Here is an 18,023-nt window from a genome sequence, read left to right as displayed (position 1 = left end):
ATAATGAAAAAACTGAACAGAAGCTTTATTCAAGACTGCTTTAGAATGAATTTAATGACTCTTTGGCTTAAATAAGTTATGAGAAATTGTAAATTGGATGTTATTAACTTCAACAAGAGGTTCTTGTGAACTTTTGCCTCAGTGGCTTTATGCAAGGTCTTATTAGTGGTTTAATTCCCACTTGAATTGCATTTAAGGCCTAACTTGTACTTTCTTGTTTAAAACCAAGGCTGTCATCACACATATAGTTGAAGTTCCAATTCTGTGCCATCTCCGCACTTAATAATATCTGTAGATTGAACAAGATAGTTCAAAACACTTTGTGAAACCATGCCACCTGTGTTTGCACCTATCATGCCTCATAAGCAATGCGAGCAAAAGACTCAGGGGCAGATTTGCGGGAAAGTGTCTCAGTGAGTTCCACAAGCCATTTTGTTTGCGCCGCACTGAGTCACTTTCAAAGCACAGGGATGTGACATATATACAACAATATGTCGGATCTCTGTGCTTCCTCCTGTGCTGGTGCACAAACTGCTGCCATGCGCCATTGCAGGCACCCTGCACAAAAACAATCTGGAAAATGCCGTTTTTCAACTTCTATGTGTGCTGCATTAGCACCCATAGAAGTTGAAAAACGTCACTGTTTCAATGATTGTTTATGTGCAGGAAGGGAACCCTTCCTGAACAAAAACAATCATTATTGATTTCTTCTTTCTATGTGTGCTACAGAATGCAGCACTAATAAAAAGAGGAAAAGAAAATGAGGAGAAATTAATAAACTTCTCCTCGTTGCGCCTATCTACGCCTCCCCTGGGGAGGCGTAGCATTCACACGCATTTCCAGATTTACAATTCCTCATGAATCTGGAAATGTGATTGGTTCCATGGGTGTTGCGTAACACCCATGGAACACCCCTTTCACGCAAAGTGGTGGGTACAAAGGGGCCATATTTACAAGGAAAGGAAAAGTCACGCAGGGTGGCTTTTCCTGTCCTTGTAAATATGGAGCAGTCACATGCGCACCGGTATGACACAAAAAGTGACGCACCGGTGGCTGACAGTGCTTGTAAATCGTCCCTTCAGTGATTGGCTGTGGTATCCTCGCCCGTCATCTCACTTGATATGGCAGTAGAGTGCAGTGGTTTGTTTTTGCATTTAAAAAATAAAATAAAATAGGGTATCGATTTAATGTGCATGCTTTGTCACGAGGTACATTTTTAATAGTCTTAAAAACATATATCCTCCTGGATGTTTTACAACTGATGTATGCATTGTGAATATCTTGAAGCATTTCAAACTGAAATAAAGAATTCCTGCTTTATGCTATTGACTTCTAGTCTTCCTTGTGTTAGAAAATAATTTGTAAAATCTAAAATATGAAGACGTGTGTGACATTATCAGTATTATTCATTGGGGGGGCGTGGCTAAGCGCGCAATGGCGGCAGACGTGCCTGGGTAGAGCTCCGTGAGAGACTCCCCTGCCACAGGCCATTTCTCCGCCATTTACTGCATGCAGCACCCTGAAACTGCCGTCGGGTGATCACTGGTCGCCAAGCTGCTGTTTGCCGAAGTTTGGAAGGGCGGACTTGCTCCAGGCCGCTCCGGTGGCGGCGGGCGCTCCCTGCCCCGTGTGAGCCCTCTGCGGATCGGCGCGTGAAATCAGGCGAGGCCGGGGATCCAACAGGCCTTCTGGGCCCGTCGGAACGGACAACTGCCAGCATCCCCTGTCGGCCTCCGGGCGCTGCCGGAGCCACCCGCCACCTTCCCTGGAGGGACAGACCTAGCGACTGGAGAAGCGGAGCACGACCGGCCCTGCTGATCTGCGAGGCGGCGGGCTCCGGGTGCCTGGATCGGAGCGGAGAGGCCCTCACCGCCGCAGCAACTGAGCGGTGCGTACAGCGGCCCACCTGGGAGTGCCTGGAGCGCCTTCCCCACCACCCGGGTACGAGCCGCCCTGGTGACACAACTGCGGACTCTTTGACCGGGACTCCCGGTGCCAGCCACTTGAGCCCGGGGATGAGGCCTACTGTGCAGGCCCGTTACTGAGGGCCGGGGTCGCTTGCTTTGGGAGGGGTGGAAAAGTGAGGCGGGAAGCGCCCGCGCGCCCCCCCCCACGAACTTGTCAGCACTGAGGCAGAGGACCGAGTCCCTGGGGCCACCACCATTGCAGGGGGAGACTGCCTGGGACGGTGAGTGCGGCCTGCACGCTGGGCCTTGTGGAGGTGTGTGACGCTGGAGGCAGCCGAGACCGGCGCTGCATTGACTGAGCGACGACGAGAGTGGAGGTGGTGCGCAGTGGATATCGGCGACACAGAGGAGCCCCAGAACCACGTGCAACAGACAGAGACGTGGTGGAGAGTCCAGTACATTGCAACAGCAAGGCGCTTCCCCCCCCATTGACGCTCAGCCGGGATGTTGGTGAGCCCACATAGTGGAAGAGGTCGGGACTTTGTGCTGACCGGACGACGCCGGTAGGCTTGGCCTGCTGTGAGGGTTCCCCTGAATGTGCCACTAACCCTGGGCTGACGTAGCATTTGCACACTACACAGCACGCGCAGCGCTTCTCCCCCAACGTTGTATTGGCGAGCGAGAACAGCAGGGAAATCTGGCCACATCTCGACCTGGCGACGGCGCTTGCTCACGCGCGTAGCATCCACCTTTGGCATCGCACCGCTCGAGACAGGCAGAGGTATCCATGGGACACGTGAGGGAGCTGTAAAGGCCTGGGAGTGTACCTGTTTGGCCTACTTGGACCTGCGCTGACCTTCCCCCTTCCTACGGGCTCAGACCTGTCGGAGCCACACCGGGACGCATCGCACTGCTCCTCGGACCGGCCACGCTGCAACTGCTCATGTCGGGGGGCCCTAAAACGAGAGCTGTAACAGGCAACGCGCAGGTGAAGGGTAAAATGGCGAAACAGGCGGAGATGGATCACACTGCCTCCAAGCTGGACACGATGCTAGCGGCCATGGAACGACTCGAGGAATCAATGAAGCTGACCCGAGCCTCTTTAGAGTCTAAAATTGATAGCGTGGCTATAGACATGACGCATCTTCGTGCAGATCACAAAAAACTAGCTGAGAGGACGACGACACTGGAGACCACAGTGACGGACCTGACCCCCAAGATAACCCAGATGGATAAACATGTGCAGAGTCTTCTCAACAGGGTGGAATTCCTGGAGGATCGCGCGGAGGATGCGGAAGGACGGGCGAGACGGAACAACATCCGTATTGTGGGTCTGCCGGAACGGTGGGAGCCTCGGGAGGCGCCAGAACACGTGGAGCGGTGGCTACGGGGCATTCTTCCGGAAGGTACCCTCTCGCAGCACTTTGTGGTGGAGCGGGCTCATCGCGTGCCGTCGAAGCCCCCCCCTGAGGGCTCCACTCCTCGGCCCATGCTCATTCGAGTGCTGAACTATAGAGATCGGGACACTGTTCTGCGGGAAGTCAGAAAGTTGGAGGAAGTCAAGGTGGACAATGCCACGATAATGTTCTTCCCGGACTATACAATTCAGGTACAGCGGCAGCGGCATTCTTTCCTAGGCGTCAAGCAGCGACTCCGACGCATGGCACTTAAATACTCACTACTATTCCCTGCCCGCCTACGGGTTGTAGCGCAAGACAGAACGTACTTCTTCAACACCCCGGAGGCTGCCGAGACCTGGCTTGACTCGGGAATCGTCCCTGACCTGGGCGGCCCGCCCTTGAGATCCCGTCGTGGAGGAGGTGCTCGACGGCGCCGACGCAGAAGACACTCAACGGCAAGCTCGATCCACCCGGAGGTGAACATTGGCCCTACCCCTGAACACCGCATTGAGGAGCAACAGGAGGCTATCCGCAGAGTGGCAGAAATCAGTGGAACGCAACCGGGCGCCCCAGCCATGGGAGCCAGTCCTAGTGCAGTGGGGAGTGATGATGAATTTATATATGGCCTACCGGACTCACAGGTATCGGTGGAACTCCCAGATGTCACACCACAGACAGCTGATCTACTTCATTAGCGCTGTGACGGGCTCCCTGGCTGTTGCAGAGAAGACTGCAACACCTCCCTGCTACTCATGTGCCCCTACATTTTTGTTGTTCGGGGGGACGACTGAGTAGGCCCGGCGGGCACTGGGGTGAAGCCCGATCACGGCCACACGGGCCCAGCGTGCTGAACAGGCTGTTGGCCCACTGCTACAAGAGGTCCTGTCTTTGGTGGGTCACAGAGGGGGATTAAGGTGTGCTGCCCCTCACTGGTAAGTCCTTGCATGTGGTCTGACTGGCGTGGCTGCCGCTTTGATAGCCCCTGGAACAGTGCGACACTGCTGTCATTGGGCTGTGCGACTTTGGACGCCTGTGGCATGGGAGGAATGCCCATGTCATTACTGCATGTATCACTAGTACATTTAACGTGCCAGCTTAGTGACCCCCCTTCTGTTATTTGAACTTACGAACAGTTAGTGCTCATTAGAGCGTTTGGACGACTGCATGGTTTGCAGCCGACCTTTTGGCATTGTTGTTATGTGTTTTACAGTTACAGGACTGGTGCAAATTACCCTTCCCCCTAATGTGTGTAAGAGTGTTGATGGGAATCAAGGGATGGTGTGCGGGGCATATTGTGCCGTTCTGAACTGGTGGGAAGAGGAGCGTGGTGCAGTAGATGGGTGGGGTACTGGGTGGTTGAGATGAACTGTTACAATGGCAGTGGTTAAGTTTTGCACTTGGAATGTCCGCGGTATGCATACCCCCTCACGTCGCTATCAGGTGTACTCGTATCTCAAGCGACATCAGGTGCAGATAGCGCTATTGCAGGAGACGCACCTGTCGGAACCGGAGACACACACACTGTGCCGCCGCTGGAGGGGGCAGATCTATGCTACAGGCTATTCGGCTTTTGCGCGTGGGGCTCTTGTTTGGATTCGCCCGGGGGTCCCTTTTGCCATGACACATAGCATCACAGACACGGAAGGCAGATATGTGTTACTTCAGGGCAACCTAGACGGCCAACATATAGCACTAGCATCTATTTACGCTCCCAATGTCGACCATGGACGATTCCTTACACACCTATCGACGACACTTGCAGCATGGCCAGGGACACCGCTTCTGCTGGGTGGCGACTATAATTGTGTCCTTGATGTTGTGCTGGATAGATCCACCCCTCCTTTGGCGAATGCGCCGATGCACGGTACGTCACGCGCATTTGCTGACTGGGCAACACAATGGGATCTCACTGACGCTTGGCGCAGCCGCAACCCAACCACACAGACTTACTCGTATTATTCGGGCGCTCACGCATTGCATGTCAGGCTTGATAGGTTTATGCTAACCAGTGATATCCTGCCCTTAGTCACTGACTCCCAGTACCTGGGCCGCACTCATTTGGACCACAACCCGCACACGCTTGACTTTGCCTGGGTGCGCCCGCACCTGCCGGTACCCACGTGGCGCCTTCAGCCTGATGTGTTGCTGGACCCCACCTTTCGGGAACTACTCTAAAACCGTGTCCTGCAGTATTTTGAAGACAACAATGATACTGCCTCTACCCCGCAGGTTGAATGGGATGCATTCAAAGTGGTCGTAAGGGGGCATTGCTTGGGAGCGCAGGCGGGATTAAGACGCCAGGTGGACAGGGAACTGACGCAGTTGGAGACGACATTACTATCGGGCGAACGGGAGGCCGTAGAGGGAGACGACTCGACCTTACTAGATAATCGAGGAAAACACGCGCAGCTCCTTGATAGGCTAAAGAACTTGAATTATGCGGCACACTCCGCGCGCATGCATCGTGCTGGAGATAGAGCTGGCAAGCTTTTAACTTGGCTGATCTGGAGAGATACCCAAACAATGCCAGTGATGTCGGTCCGCACTGCGCAGGGTGCAGTGATGTACACCCAGAGGGCCATCCATGAGGCATTTGCGAGCCACTACCAGTCCCTGTACAGCACTCGCTTACGGGCTACTGCAGTGGAGATCACTGAGTACTTATCAGACCTCCCATTGCCGACGATCACTAATGCGCAGTGCGAAGAGCTGAGTGCGCCGTTCACTGCGGAGGAACTCCGGGCTGTGATATACTCACTCTCGAATGGCAAGTCCCCCGGACCCGATGGTCTGCCAGCGGAGTTCTATAAGGCGTATTCCACTATTCTCATTCCCGAATTGCTGCGAGTCTATGCGGCGGCAATACGGGATGCGGTGCTTCCTTTGTCCCTAAACGAGGCCAATGTAATCTCACTCTTGAAGCCTGGTAAAGATGCACTGAATATGGGGTCCTACAGGCCGCTTGCTCTCCTTAACACGGACTACACGATCTTGGCGTCTGCATTGGCCCAGAGATTGGCGCCTCTGGTCCCTGCATTAGTGCATGCGGACCAAAACGGATTAGTTCCTACCCGCAACACGTCTTACAACATTAGACGGTTGTTCCGAGTGCAGAGCCTGGCAGTGGCGAGGTGGCCCCACTCGGGCTGCGTGGTTCTCGACCTTGAAAAGGCGTTCGACTCAGTGGAGTGGCCTTACCTAGCGCAGGTCCTGGAGAAATTTGGGTTGGGTGAAACCTACCTCCGCATGGTGGAACTCCTCTACTCGAACGAACAAGCTTTTCTCGGATCCGATTCGGGTTCAAAGGGGCACGCGACAGGGATGTCCCCTCTCCCCCCTGATTTTCGCGCTCATGATGGAGCCATTGGCGGCACGCCTACGTGCCTCTGGCGAGAATTGGGGGATCCCGTTGATGGATGGGATGCACTCGGTGTCGCTCTATGCAGATGATTTATTGCTCTATGTTAGGGACCTGACCTGCTTCCGACGCGCACTCACGGACATTTTCAGTAGCTTTGGCGAAATGTCGGGGTTGCGTGTCAATTGGGCCAAGTCAGGGGTGTACTCATTTGCAGCAGACACTCCTGAATGTGATGTCACGGTAATGGGCAAGGGGCTCCTCTGGTATCCCACAGTATTCCGCTGCCTGGGAGTCCATGTGCCGCGACCCCGCAGGCCTGCTGGACGGCAACCTCACAAGGGCGATTTCTTCGCTTACGGCGCAAGTGTCCTTCTGGAACACTCTCCCGCTGAATGTGCCCAGTCGCGTTGCTTTGGCGAAAGCGATTGTCTTGCCTAGGCTCCTTTATTTTTTTGCAAACCTGCCAATATATGTCCCGGTTCGCACCTTTCGCGAACTTGACACTATACATCAGCGACTGATTTGGAACAAGGGCCGTCCCAGAGTGGCCTTGAAAACCCTCCATGCTGCAACTGACAGTGGTGGGCTGTCGGTCCCTAACCACGAGCTGTATTACCTAGCTGCACAACTGCAATGGGTGGCTTACTGGCTGAGTGGGCGCAATTTGAGCGACACGGCCTCGGCGGAGGTGGTCATGTCAGTCCCTCAAGTACACCCGTTGTTTCATCCTTTAGCTAAGTCCCATGTGCAGGACCGGCTCCTCCTGGAGGTGGCGAGAAAGTGCTTCCTGAGGAGCCTGAGACTCACGGCAGCGGTGATACCGTACGCGCCTAACCTACCACTGCTGGGCACGCCTTGGGGAACCGGGATACTCACGGCGCCGCTACTGGAAAGCTGGGGAGCGGCGGACTTGATAATGCTTGGGTGACCTGTACGAGGAGGGCGCATTACTTTCTTTCGAGACGCTCGCAGATAACACGGGGTTGCCGGCAGGACAATTCCTGACGCATGCGAAACTGATACACACACTGACGAGAGCCTGGGGACCACTAGCGGAGGAACCACCAACGCACCTATTAATTCAATACTTACACGTGATGGGACACGGCTCTCACCTCATACATTGGATTGCCCAAGCGCTGCACACACACACACACAATTCTCCCCTCAGCGCTTACGAGACAAATGGACAGCTGATAGAGGACGGGATTGGTCTGACAAGGAGTGGGCGAGGGTGTTAGCTGGAGCCCTACATGTACCGCGCAATGCGCGCTTTAAGATCATACAGTACTACGTGATTCACCGAGCGTATCTGTCCCCGGACAAAATTAACCGTTACTTTGGACTCACCACGACGAAGTGCCCTAAATGTGGATTTGTGGATGCACAGTTTCTGCACGTCCTTTGGTCCTGTACGATGCTGCAGCCTTATTGGACTGCGGTGTCGTCTGCCCTGGCGACAGCGACAGGGGGCACCTTACTACATACGTGGGAAGCTTGTCTGCTGGGGTTATTTGGTAGGACGAAGCAGACGAGAGTCCAGGCACGATTCTGGGACCTGGGGCTGATTACGGCGAAACGTCTCATTACCAAGCGTTGGAAGCATAGTCTCCCCCCCCAAACGGTGCAGTGGCGACACTCACTGGATAACTGGGCGAGAGCTGAGAGTGTAGCACTGCACCGGGAGGAAACGGCGGGCCTCCGGATGTACCCTATTGCGCTGGAGTGGGATGGAGTTCTGGCGGCCTATCACCAGGTGTGTCTGCAGAATAGTATTACGTGAGCGTTTCCTCGGTGCACTCTAACAACGCCCCCTAGAACTCTTTTCGCTCCCAACCTCCCCCCGCCCTTTCCCCCCTCCTTTCCCCCCCCTCTCCTTCTCACCTCCTCCCGTTGCTCCTTACTGCACTCGTGACGACTACTACGATTACTGCATCACCGACGACAAGTCACATTAGGCTCATGCTCCCCACCGCGCCACCGGCTCCACACACACACACACACACACACACGTGAACACGGTTAGACACCACCTGGTTTATGGTTTTCCATATTTCTGGAATTGTTCTTTATAGTTAGTAGTAGTAGGATTTTCTCTTTCAAATTAAGCAAATTGAATGTGTACTATATTGCCCATGTGAACAACTGATCTGTTTTTTCGGTCATAATGTACTTTGAACGCTATGGGGAATGGTTCTAGGATATGCAGTTGCACTATGGATGTTATTTGCATCAACATTGGGCACGGCCACTACTGACCATGAATGTATTACACAACAGCTGGTGCTATACGATTTCGTAATGCTGTTTACCTGTGCACTTGTTTAATTTGCTCTCTCCTGTCATACCTCCATGAGGATGGGATGGTCCACGCAACCTAGGATTCCATACCTCAAGTAACAGCGCCTTTTTATTTACTATCACTGCATATGTGTACTGTTGTATAATGACAAAATGCAATAAACATATTAAAAAAAAAAAAAATCAGTATTATTCATTTGACCTTATCAGGAGGTGTATTTTTATTGCATGTGTGAATATGTAATGTTCCAAAGTCAAGATGATTATCATCGCAGACAAGTTTTACATTATACATACCCATAGATTTGTTTTCATAGTTCCACCCTCATCTTGCCCTGCAATTTAGGCCAGAAGTGATTATTTGACTAACTACTCTTGCTTCACTTTACACGTCAAAACCTCCACTACAGTTTAGCTGAGCTAGTAATACATATCTGAAAGAAACAGGTTAGTATTAGATTCCTTACTTTAGAATATCCCCAGGCGTCAGTCTGGATCCGGAAACTTTTGCGTAGCAGTACCACTGCGCGTCGGTAGGCGTCGTCTACAGGCGTCCCCTGCGGCTCCGCGTCCGTCGTCGGCGTCGTGCGCCGTGATGACGTCGCTGGAGTATATAGACGCCGCCTCCGCGCGCTGACGTCAGTTCTTCTTTTTTCCGCGCCAGTTAGCGCAGATCCAAAGAGCAGTACTCCGGTCTTTGACCAAAGTTTTTGATTACTATCTACTCCTAAGGTGCCGGTAGGATGCCCGGGTTTAAGATTTGTGACGGGTGTGACCGCACGATGTCGGTCACGGCCCACCACCGACTCTGCCTCCGGTGCCTGGGCCCGGACCACGACGTGGACTCCTGCGTCGATTGCCGGGCCTTGACGAGTAAGGCTAGACGGGAGCGGTCCCACAAGCTGCTCGAGCTCCGGGTGTCGGCCCCGCGTCGAGAGCGGTCCCGGTCCGGCCGGAGGTCGAGGGAGCGGTCACGAGAGCGGTCGCGGAGCCGCCACGAGCACTCCGGAAGTCGTCACCATTCCTCTGGTTCCTCAGGTAAGAAACACAAGAAGTCGGGGCGTCATCATCGTACCCCCGACTCCCCCCGACGCTCGCGCGATGCGGCCGGGGGTTCGGGTGGCCCCACCTCCGCGGATCCGCGTGGGTCGCCGGCGCGGCCTGCCCCATACCCTACGGTCCCTGGGCAAGGCGCGTCGCGCGAGGAGATAGAGGAGTTCCTCATGGCCATGAGGGCACTGTCTTCTCCGATGGGGCCTACGGTGTCTGCGGGCCCGGTGGTCCCGTCCGGGGGCCCGAGCAGTTCGGGTGCTCCTGCCCCGACGCCTGTCGGGTGCTCCGGCCCGACGCCGCCGGCGGCTCCGGCCCCGGCGCCGCTGGGCCCTTCAGGGTCGACGCCGGCTGGTCCACCGGCCTCTCCGGCGCCGATTCCAACGGGGCAGCCCATGGTGCCGCCTCCGCACGGCGCCGGGGCTCCGGTGCCGGCTCCGGCCGGCGTTGGGGCTCCGGCGCCGGCTCCGGGCAGCGCCGCCCCCATTCCCTCTCCGTCTCCGGACGCGGAGTCGGACCGGCGTCGTCCGACGCCGAGTCCGACGCCGATGGGGCCTGTGAACCCCGAGGAGCCGGTCTACATTGTTGACTCCGAATATGGGGAGGATGTAGAATACGGAGAGGGTTGGGAGGGGTCTGAGGACCCTCTGTCACGCGAGTGTCAGTACGACGTGGACTGGACAGGTGATTTGGGTGACGCCAGTGGTCTGGACGACTCTCCTAACCCTGGTTTTGTCTCGCCTCCTACTGTGGCCTCGGAGGCCGGGGCTGCTTATTCAGTGGTGTTGATGAGGGCTGCCAAGGCCTTACACCTTGTGCTCCCCGTCGCGGTCGTGAGGCCTAACATCCTCACCGAGGTCTTCAAACCGCAGGCATGCCCGCAGGAGCCTCTGCTGCCGTTCAACGAAGCCTTGACAGACGTTCTTTTGAGCACGTGGTCCAGGCCCGCTTCAGGTTCGCCTGTTGACAGGAACGTGGCCAGACGCCACCGTCCGTGTCCGGACGACCCCAAGTTCCTGTCCACCCATCCCACCCCTGAGAGTCTGGTGATCCAGGCCTCGACTTCCCAGACCGCATTCCCGTCGGCCCCGCCCGACCGGGAATCTAAGAGGTAGGACCAGTATGGGAAGAAGGTCTTCTCGTCCCTGAGTTTGGGACTGCGGTCTTGCAACACTGCATGCCTCTTGGGCCGCTACACCCACTCTCTGTGGGATACGGTCGCGGAGTGTCTGCCAGAATGCCCGCAGGAGGTACGGGCAAAGCTCGGCAAGGCTATGATTGAAGGCCGAGACGCGGCACGATATTCCATCAGGTGTGGTCTTGATACGACCGACTCGCTGGGCAGGGCGATGTCCACGGCAGTGGCGATTCGTCGCCACGCCTGGCTGAGATCCGCCAATTTTTCGGCAGATGTCCAAAATACTTTGATGGACATGCCGTTCGATGGCAGTCGCCTGTTTGGTGACAAGGCGGACCACGCGCTGGAGCGCTTCAAGGACTCCAGGGTCACGGACAAGTCCTTGGGTCTTTCGACCCAGCGCCAGCAAACGGGTTCGTTTCGCTCCTTTCGTGGCCACAGAAGGGGCGGTCCCACACGTGCTGCCAGCCACGCACCGCAGAATACTTCTCAACGAGGTGGCGGCCGTGGATTCCGCCGTGGAGGCGGTCGGGGACAGCGGCGAGGTCAGACCACACCTCCCCCCGCAGCATCAGCCTCCAAATCCTCCTAGTCCGTGCTTTCGGGCCCATGTGATGCCAGTGGGTGGCAGGGTTCGCCATCACCACTCCCGCTGGCGCACTATCACATCGGACAGGTGGGTGCTGCAGCTCGTCCGAAGGGGCTACTCCCTCCCCTTCGAGACCACTCCTCCAGCCATGCCACCGCAGAACCACCGTGTGTCGGGGGACCACTTGACACTTCTGCAGGAGGAAGTTACGGCCCTCTTGGCCAAGGGGGCCATCGAGCGCGTTCCTGGGCCAGAAGTAGGGTGTGGTTGCTATTCCCACTACTTTCTGGTACCCAAGAAGGACAAGGGGATCTACGGAACGTCAACGGCTTCCTCCGGAAGGAGAAGTTCAAGATGTTGACTTTGGCTCAGGTCTTGGCTGCTCTAGACCCGCAAGACTGGATGGTGGCGTTGGACTTGCAGGATGCGTATTTTCACATCCCCGTCCTGCCGGCCCACCGGCGTTACCTGCGGTTCACGGTTGGCCTCGAGCACTTTCAGTTTATCGTGCTCCCATTCGGCCTTACCAGCGCCCCACGGGTGTTCACGAAAGTGATGGCGGTGGTCGCAGCTCATCTGCGCCGGTTAGGGGTTTCAGTCTTCCCCTACCTCGATGACTGGTTGTTGAAGGCGGGCTCGCCCCAGACAGTCGTCCACCACCTTCAGATGACGGCAGACCTCCTGCACGAGCTGGGGTTTTCCATCAATGTGCCGAAATCACACCTGTGTCTCTCTCAAAAGCTCCTTTTCATCGGAGCGGTTCTCGACTCGGCGCAGTTTCGGGTTTATCCTCCGGAACGGCGGGTCCGGGATATACAGGCTTTGATTCCCATCTTTCAGCCGTTATCCCGGGTTTCGGTCAGGTTGACGCTGCGGCTGCTGGGGCTGATGGCTTCCTGCATCCTTCTGGTGCATCACGCCCGGTGGCGGATGCGGGCTCTGCAGTGGGACCTGAAGTTTCAGTGGGCCCAGCATCAAGGCAACCTATTCGACCATGTCCTGATCTCGGAGGGCACTGCGAGACAGTTGCAGTGGTGGCTTACGGACCGCGATTGGGTCAGAGGCAGATCCCTCTCCCTTCCCCAACCGGAGCACGTAGTTGTGACGGACGCGTCCCTCCAGGGCTGGGGAGGCCACTTGGGAGAGGCGGAGATCAGAGGCATCTGGTCTCCGGCGGAGTCCCGGCTCCATATCAACATGTTGGAGCTGCGGGCAATTCGCCTAGCACTGAAGGCATTCCTCCCCTTTGTCAACGGGAGTGTAGTGCAGGTGTTCACGGACAACACCACCGCCATGTGGTACTGCAACAAGCAGGGCGGAGTGGGGTCGTGGACCCTTTGCCAGGAGGCTCTGCGTCTCTGGCAATGGCTGGAACGTCAGGGCGTGACTCTGACGGTTCAACACCTGGCAGGTTCTCTGAACGCCAGGGCGGACGAACTCAGCCATCGGTGCTCGGTGGATCACGAATGGCGTCTGAACTCGGACGTGGCGAAAGGCCTCTTTCTGCAATGGGGAGAGCCTTGGTTAGATCTATTCGCCACAGAAGAGAACGCGCAATGTCATCAGTTCTGCGCGTTGGAGTTTCCAAGACGGCGCGAGTGGAGCTGCGGTCTGTTGTACGCCTTTCCGCCTATACCACTTCTGCCCAGAGTGCTGAAGAAGATCAGGCGCGACCGGGCCCAAGTTATCCTTGTGACTCCGGACTGGGCTCGAAGGTACTGGTATCCCGAGCTACTCAGCATGTCAGTCGGTCCCTCGATCCGCCTGCCCCTTCGGGAGGACCTTCTGTCGCAGCAGCAGGGGACGGTCCTCCACCCGAACCTGTCCAGTCTCCACCTCCATGCGTGGAGATTGAGCGGCGACAGTTGAGGCCATTTGACTTGCCTCCTGAAGTCTGTGATGTGATTCTGGCAGCCAGGCGTCCCTCCACAAAGTCGGTATACGCCTGCCGGTGGAACTGATTTGTGGCATGGTGCACAGCAAAGGCTGTGGACCCTCTCTCTGCCCCTCTTTCCGAGGTTCTCCTCTTTCTTCTCTCTCTTGCCCAGCAGGGCTCTGCTCTGGGCACTATCAAGGGCTACCTTTCTGCCCTTTCGGCCTTTCTAAGGCTGCCTGATCAACCTTCCTTATTCAAGTCCCCTATTGTAACTAGATTCTTGAAGGGCATCACGCACATGTATCCGCCTGTCCGTTCGTGATGCCTCAGTGGGACTTGAACCTGGTTCTGACCTTCTTGATGTGCGCTCCCTTTGAGCCACTTCATTCCTGTCCTCTCCGTCTCCTGACTTTAAAGACGGCCTTCCTGGTTGCCATCACCTCTGCCAGGAGAGTGAGTGAGCTCCAGGCTCTTTCTGTCAAACCTCTTTCCTGTCCATTCATCCAGACAAGGTGGTTCTACGAACTAGGCCTTCTTTCCTGCCCAAAGTAGTCTCTGCTTTTCACATCGGGCAGTCCATAACCCTCCCCTCCTTCTTCCCGCCTCCGCATCCTTCAAAGGATGAAGAGCGGCTCCATCGTCTGGACCCAAAACGTGCGCTTTCATTTTATATGGATCGCACACGCCAGTTCCGGGTGGATGACCAACTGTTTGTTGGCTACGTGGGTGCGAAGAAGGGACGGGCGGTACATAAACGGACCATCTCGCAGTGGGTCGTTCTGTGCATCAAAGCGTGCTACTCTTTGGCTCGGAAGGAGCCTCCTGTTGGGCTGAGAGCCCATTCCACTCGGGCCACGGCGGCTACTACTGCCCTGGGCCGGGGAGTCCCTTTGCAGGACATTTGCCAGGCGGCTACGTGGGCCTCGCTGCACACCTTTGCGAGGCACTACTACCTGGACAGTCAAGTCCGGAGGGATGGCTTCTTTGGCCGTTCGGTCCTCCAGGACTTTCTGGTGTAGGTTTGTATTGGTTCGCAGACCCACCACCGGGGTTGGTATTGCTGGGGTATCTATTCTAAGGTAAGGAATCTAATACTAACCTGTTTCTTTCAGATGAACAAGTTACTTACCTTCGGTAACGATATATCTGTAAGAAACAGTAGTTAGTATTAGATTCCTTACCGCCCCACCCATCCTCCCCGTTCTGCGAACTGATACCTAGGGTTAAGGACATCCCTTTCAGGGCCCTAGTTTCAAATGGCACCAGTGTTGGTTCTCACATGGCTCTGCGTGTTCTGGCGCGGAAAAGCTGTGTACAAAGAACTGACGTCAGCGCGCGGAGGCGGCGTCTATATACTCCAGCGACGTCATCACGGCGCACGACGCCGACGACGGACGCGGAGCCGCAGGGGACGCCTGCAGACGACGCCTACCGACGCGCAGGGGTACTGCTACGCAAAAGTTTCCGGATCCAGACTGACGCCTGGGGATATTCTAAGGTAAGGAATCTAATACTAACAACTGTTTCTTACAGATATATCGTTACCGAAGGTAAGTAACTTGTTCGTTAAGCACAATTTACAGCAAGGTCAAACAAGTACTGACAAGTTATTTCATATACACTTTTCACGAAAGACTGGTTTTATTTTAAAAACACCAAACAGAAGGTGTACCGGCCAGTATTGATCCGAGGATACACCGTACATTCAATCAGTCAGTATTTGTAAAGCACACTACTCACCCATGTGGGTCTCGAGGCGCTGGGAGAGGGAGTGGGCACCTCCATTGGGGTCAGTCGAAGAACCAGGTCTTGAGGTCCTTCATGAACTGGTGCTGTGTCTGGCTCTGTCAGAGGTGAAGTGGGAGTTTGTTCCAGGACTTGGTTGCTAGGTAGAAAAAGGATCTTCTGCCTACTCTGGTCCTGTGGTGGCGTGGGATGGTGGGTAGGGAGAGGTTGGCTGAGCTAAGGTTTCTCTTGGAGGCATGGAAGGAGATTCGGTCATTGAGGTCTTGTGGTCTGATGTTGTGGAGGGCCTTGTAGTTGTGTGTGAGCAGTTTGAACGTTATTCTTCTTTTAACGGGGAGCCATTGAAGGTCGTAAAGGTGTTGGGTGATGTGGTCACGTCATGGGATATTGAGGATGCGTCTGGCTGCAGCATTCTGGACTGTCTGGCGTTTGCAGAGGAGTTTGTTGCTGATTCCAGCATAGAGGGTGTTACCGTAGTCCAGTCTGCTGGTAAAGAGTACTTTAAAGAAGATGAAGAGTTGCTTCCACATTATAGAAAAGAAGAAATTGTCTAAAACAGCCATACACTAATAGTATGCCAGGAAAGTTAAAGGAAAGGGAGAACAAGGAGCAAAACATGAAGAACTAGTAAAGCAACTGGACTAGAAGAATTAATATGACGGAGGTGGGGAGAAAGAGAAGTGAAAATGCAGGTGGGGAAGATCAAGGGAATGCAAGAATTATCAAGTATGGCTTAAGCAATGGAGTGTAGGTGAATAATGTTCTGTTGTAAGGGGTGGCTCAAAAACTAGGGCAATGGCACACATTAGTAATATGTGGTAAAGGGCAGAAGATGTGAAGGTTTACATAAGCATGAGTCAATCATAGTTTAGTGATGAAGGATAAGGATAGAAGGGAGGAACAATTATGAGAGATGTGCTGTTAGGAAAAGTTCAGTGTCCAATTTTATGTATAGGTCCAATAGGAATGTTTTGAGTATTTTCCAAAAAGTAGTTAAGGAATCAGATTGTAGGATACTGGTGATTGAATTTATAGTATGTAACAGAACACTGTTTAGACATCTTGGAACATTCAGATTTTCGATAGTTTTGACAAATTTATTAGGTTGGTTGAGATATAGGGCCAGATGTAGGTAAAACTTATTTACCGATTCTTAATTACCGAATTTTACCGATTCGGTAATTAAGAATCGGTAAATAAGAAGTGGGGGTATGTAGGAACATCCAGATGTTCCATTTACCGAATCGTTAAGAATCGGTATTTACGGATTCGGTAAATACCGACCGGTAATGCTCCATTCATTCCTATGGGCTTTGAAGCCCATAGGAATGAATGGGGCATTACCGGTCGGTATTTACCGATTCGGTAAATACCGATTTTGACAAGGGTGCAGGGGGTGTCACTTTGACACCCTCTAGCACCCCCACAAAAGGTTCAGGGGCCATATGGCAGGCATACCTGCCCTAAGGGCAGGTCTGCCTGTCATATGGCACAGGTGTGCATGCACACATGTGCATGCACACCTGAATCGGTATTTTAACATCAAATACAATTTGATGGTAAAATACCGATTTTGTAGGCCTTGTGGGACTCAGAAGAGTCCCACCTACATATCAATTTTACCGATTCTGTAAATATACCGGTCGGTAAATTTACCGACCGGTATATTTACCGAATCGGTAAAATTACCGATTTTCCCTGTTTACCTGCCCCTACATATCAAATGCCAAATACCGGTCGGTTAGTTAAGGGGCTTTCAGCCACCTAGTTCATCCATTTGTCTGTTGTTGTATTATTTACATTTTGCTTCCACCCACTACAGCATACTGTATGGGGCAAAGGGTCAGTCTACTGCAGCCACTGGTTAATGTCACATTGAGTGGCTGCATCTAGCCCTTTTGCACAGAGCACATCTGCACACAACCCTTTTCCCTTCAAAGACCTTGTTTTTATTTGTACTTTATTATTACTTTGGTGTTGCCTTTGCTTGTAGAGCCTGATGTGACAGCAGGTTTTCTACCAGATGTAAGCATAAGGCACATTCAAGCTTTATCACTTCCTGTCTCATGCCAATGTTGTAAATCTCTTTTTAAGAGTCATTTGTTTTTATGATTGCTGCTTATCCGCACCAAACTAGCAGCTCACATGTACTCTGAAATAAGCTCTCCATTTGCAACCCTAACTGTTTGCCTGGCTTTCCTTTCTTTCTTTCTTTCTTTCTTTCTTTCTTTCTTTCTTTCTTTCTTTCTTATAGCAGTGTCTTTGAAGACACTGAAACAATATGCTGTCCCTACAATACCTCTGCGTTATGACAGCTTTAATAGCTGGCTTCAGTACAAGGTCTGCTGTTTGACTGCATCATCCCAAGTTGTCTTGATGCCTCCTTATCACATGCTGTTGACAACAGAACATCTTTGTGACCACATTCTTCATTATTCGATGCCAAATCGGATCCTTGTGCATGCCCACAAGGCCAGTGCATGAGCACTATTCCAAACCTCAGATGTTTGCGAACAAATGTGTAAAAGGTTTGGAATTTGTAACAACATGTAGAAAAATGAAGCAGTTGTAGAGAAAATGGGATCAAAAAGCCAAAGTGGGGGATTTGCTTATTCCAAGTTTCGGTATGGCTGGTATGATGTTGTAAATAAAGAA

Source organism: Lissotriton helveticus, chromosome 3_1 (genome assembly GCF_964261635.1).
Source record: "Lissotriton helveticus chromosome 3_1, aLisHel1.1, whole genome shotgun sequence".
Lineage (NCBI taxonomy): Eukaryota > Metazoa > Chordata > Amphibia > Caudata > Salamandridae > Lissotriton > Lissotriton helveticus.
This window is presented reverse-complemented; position numbering follows the sequence as displayed.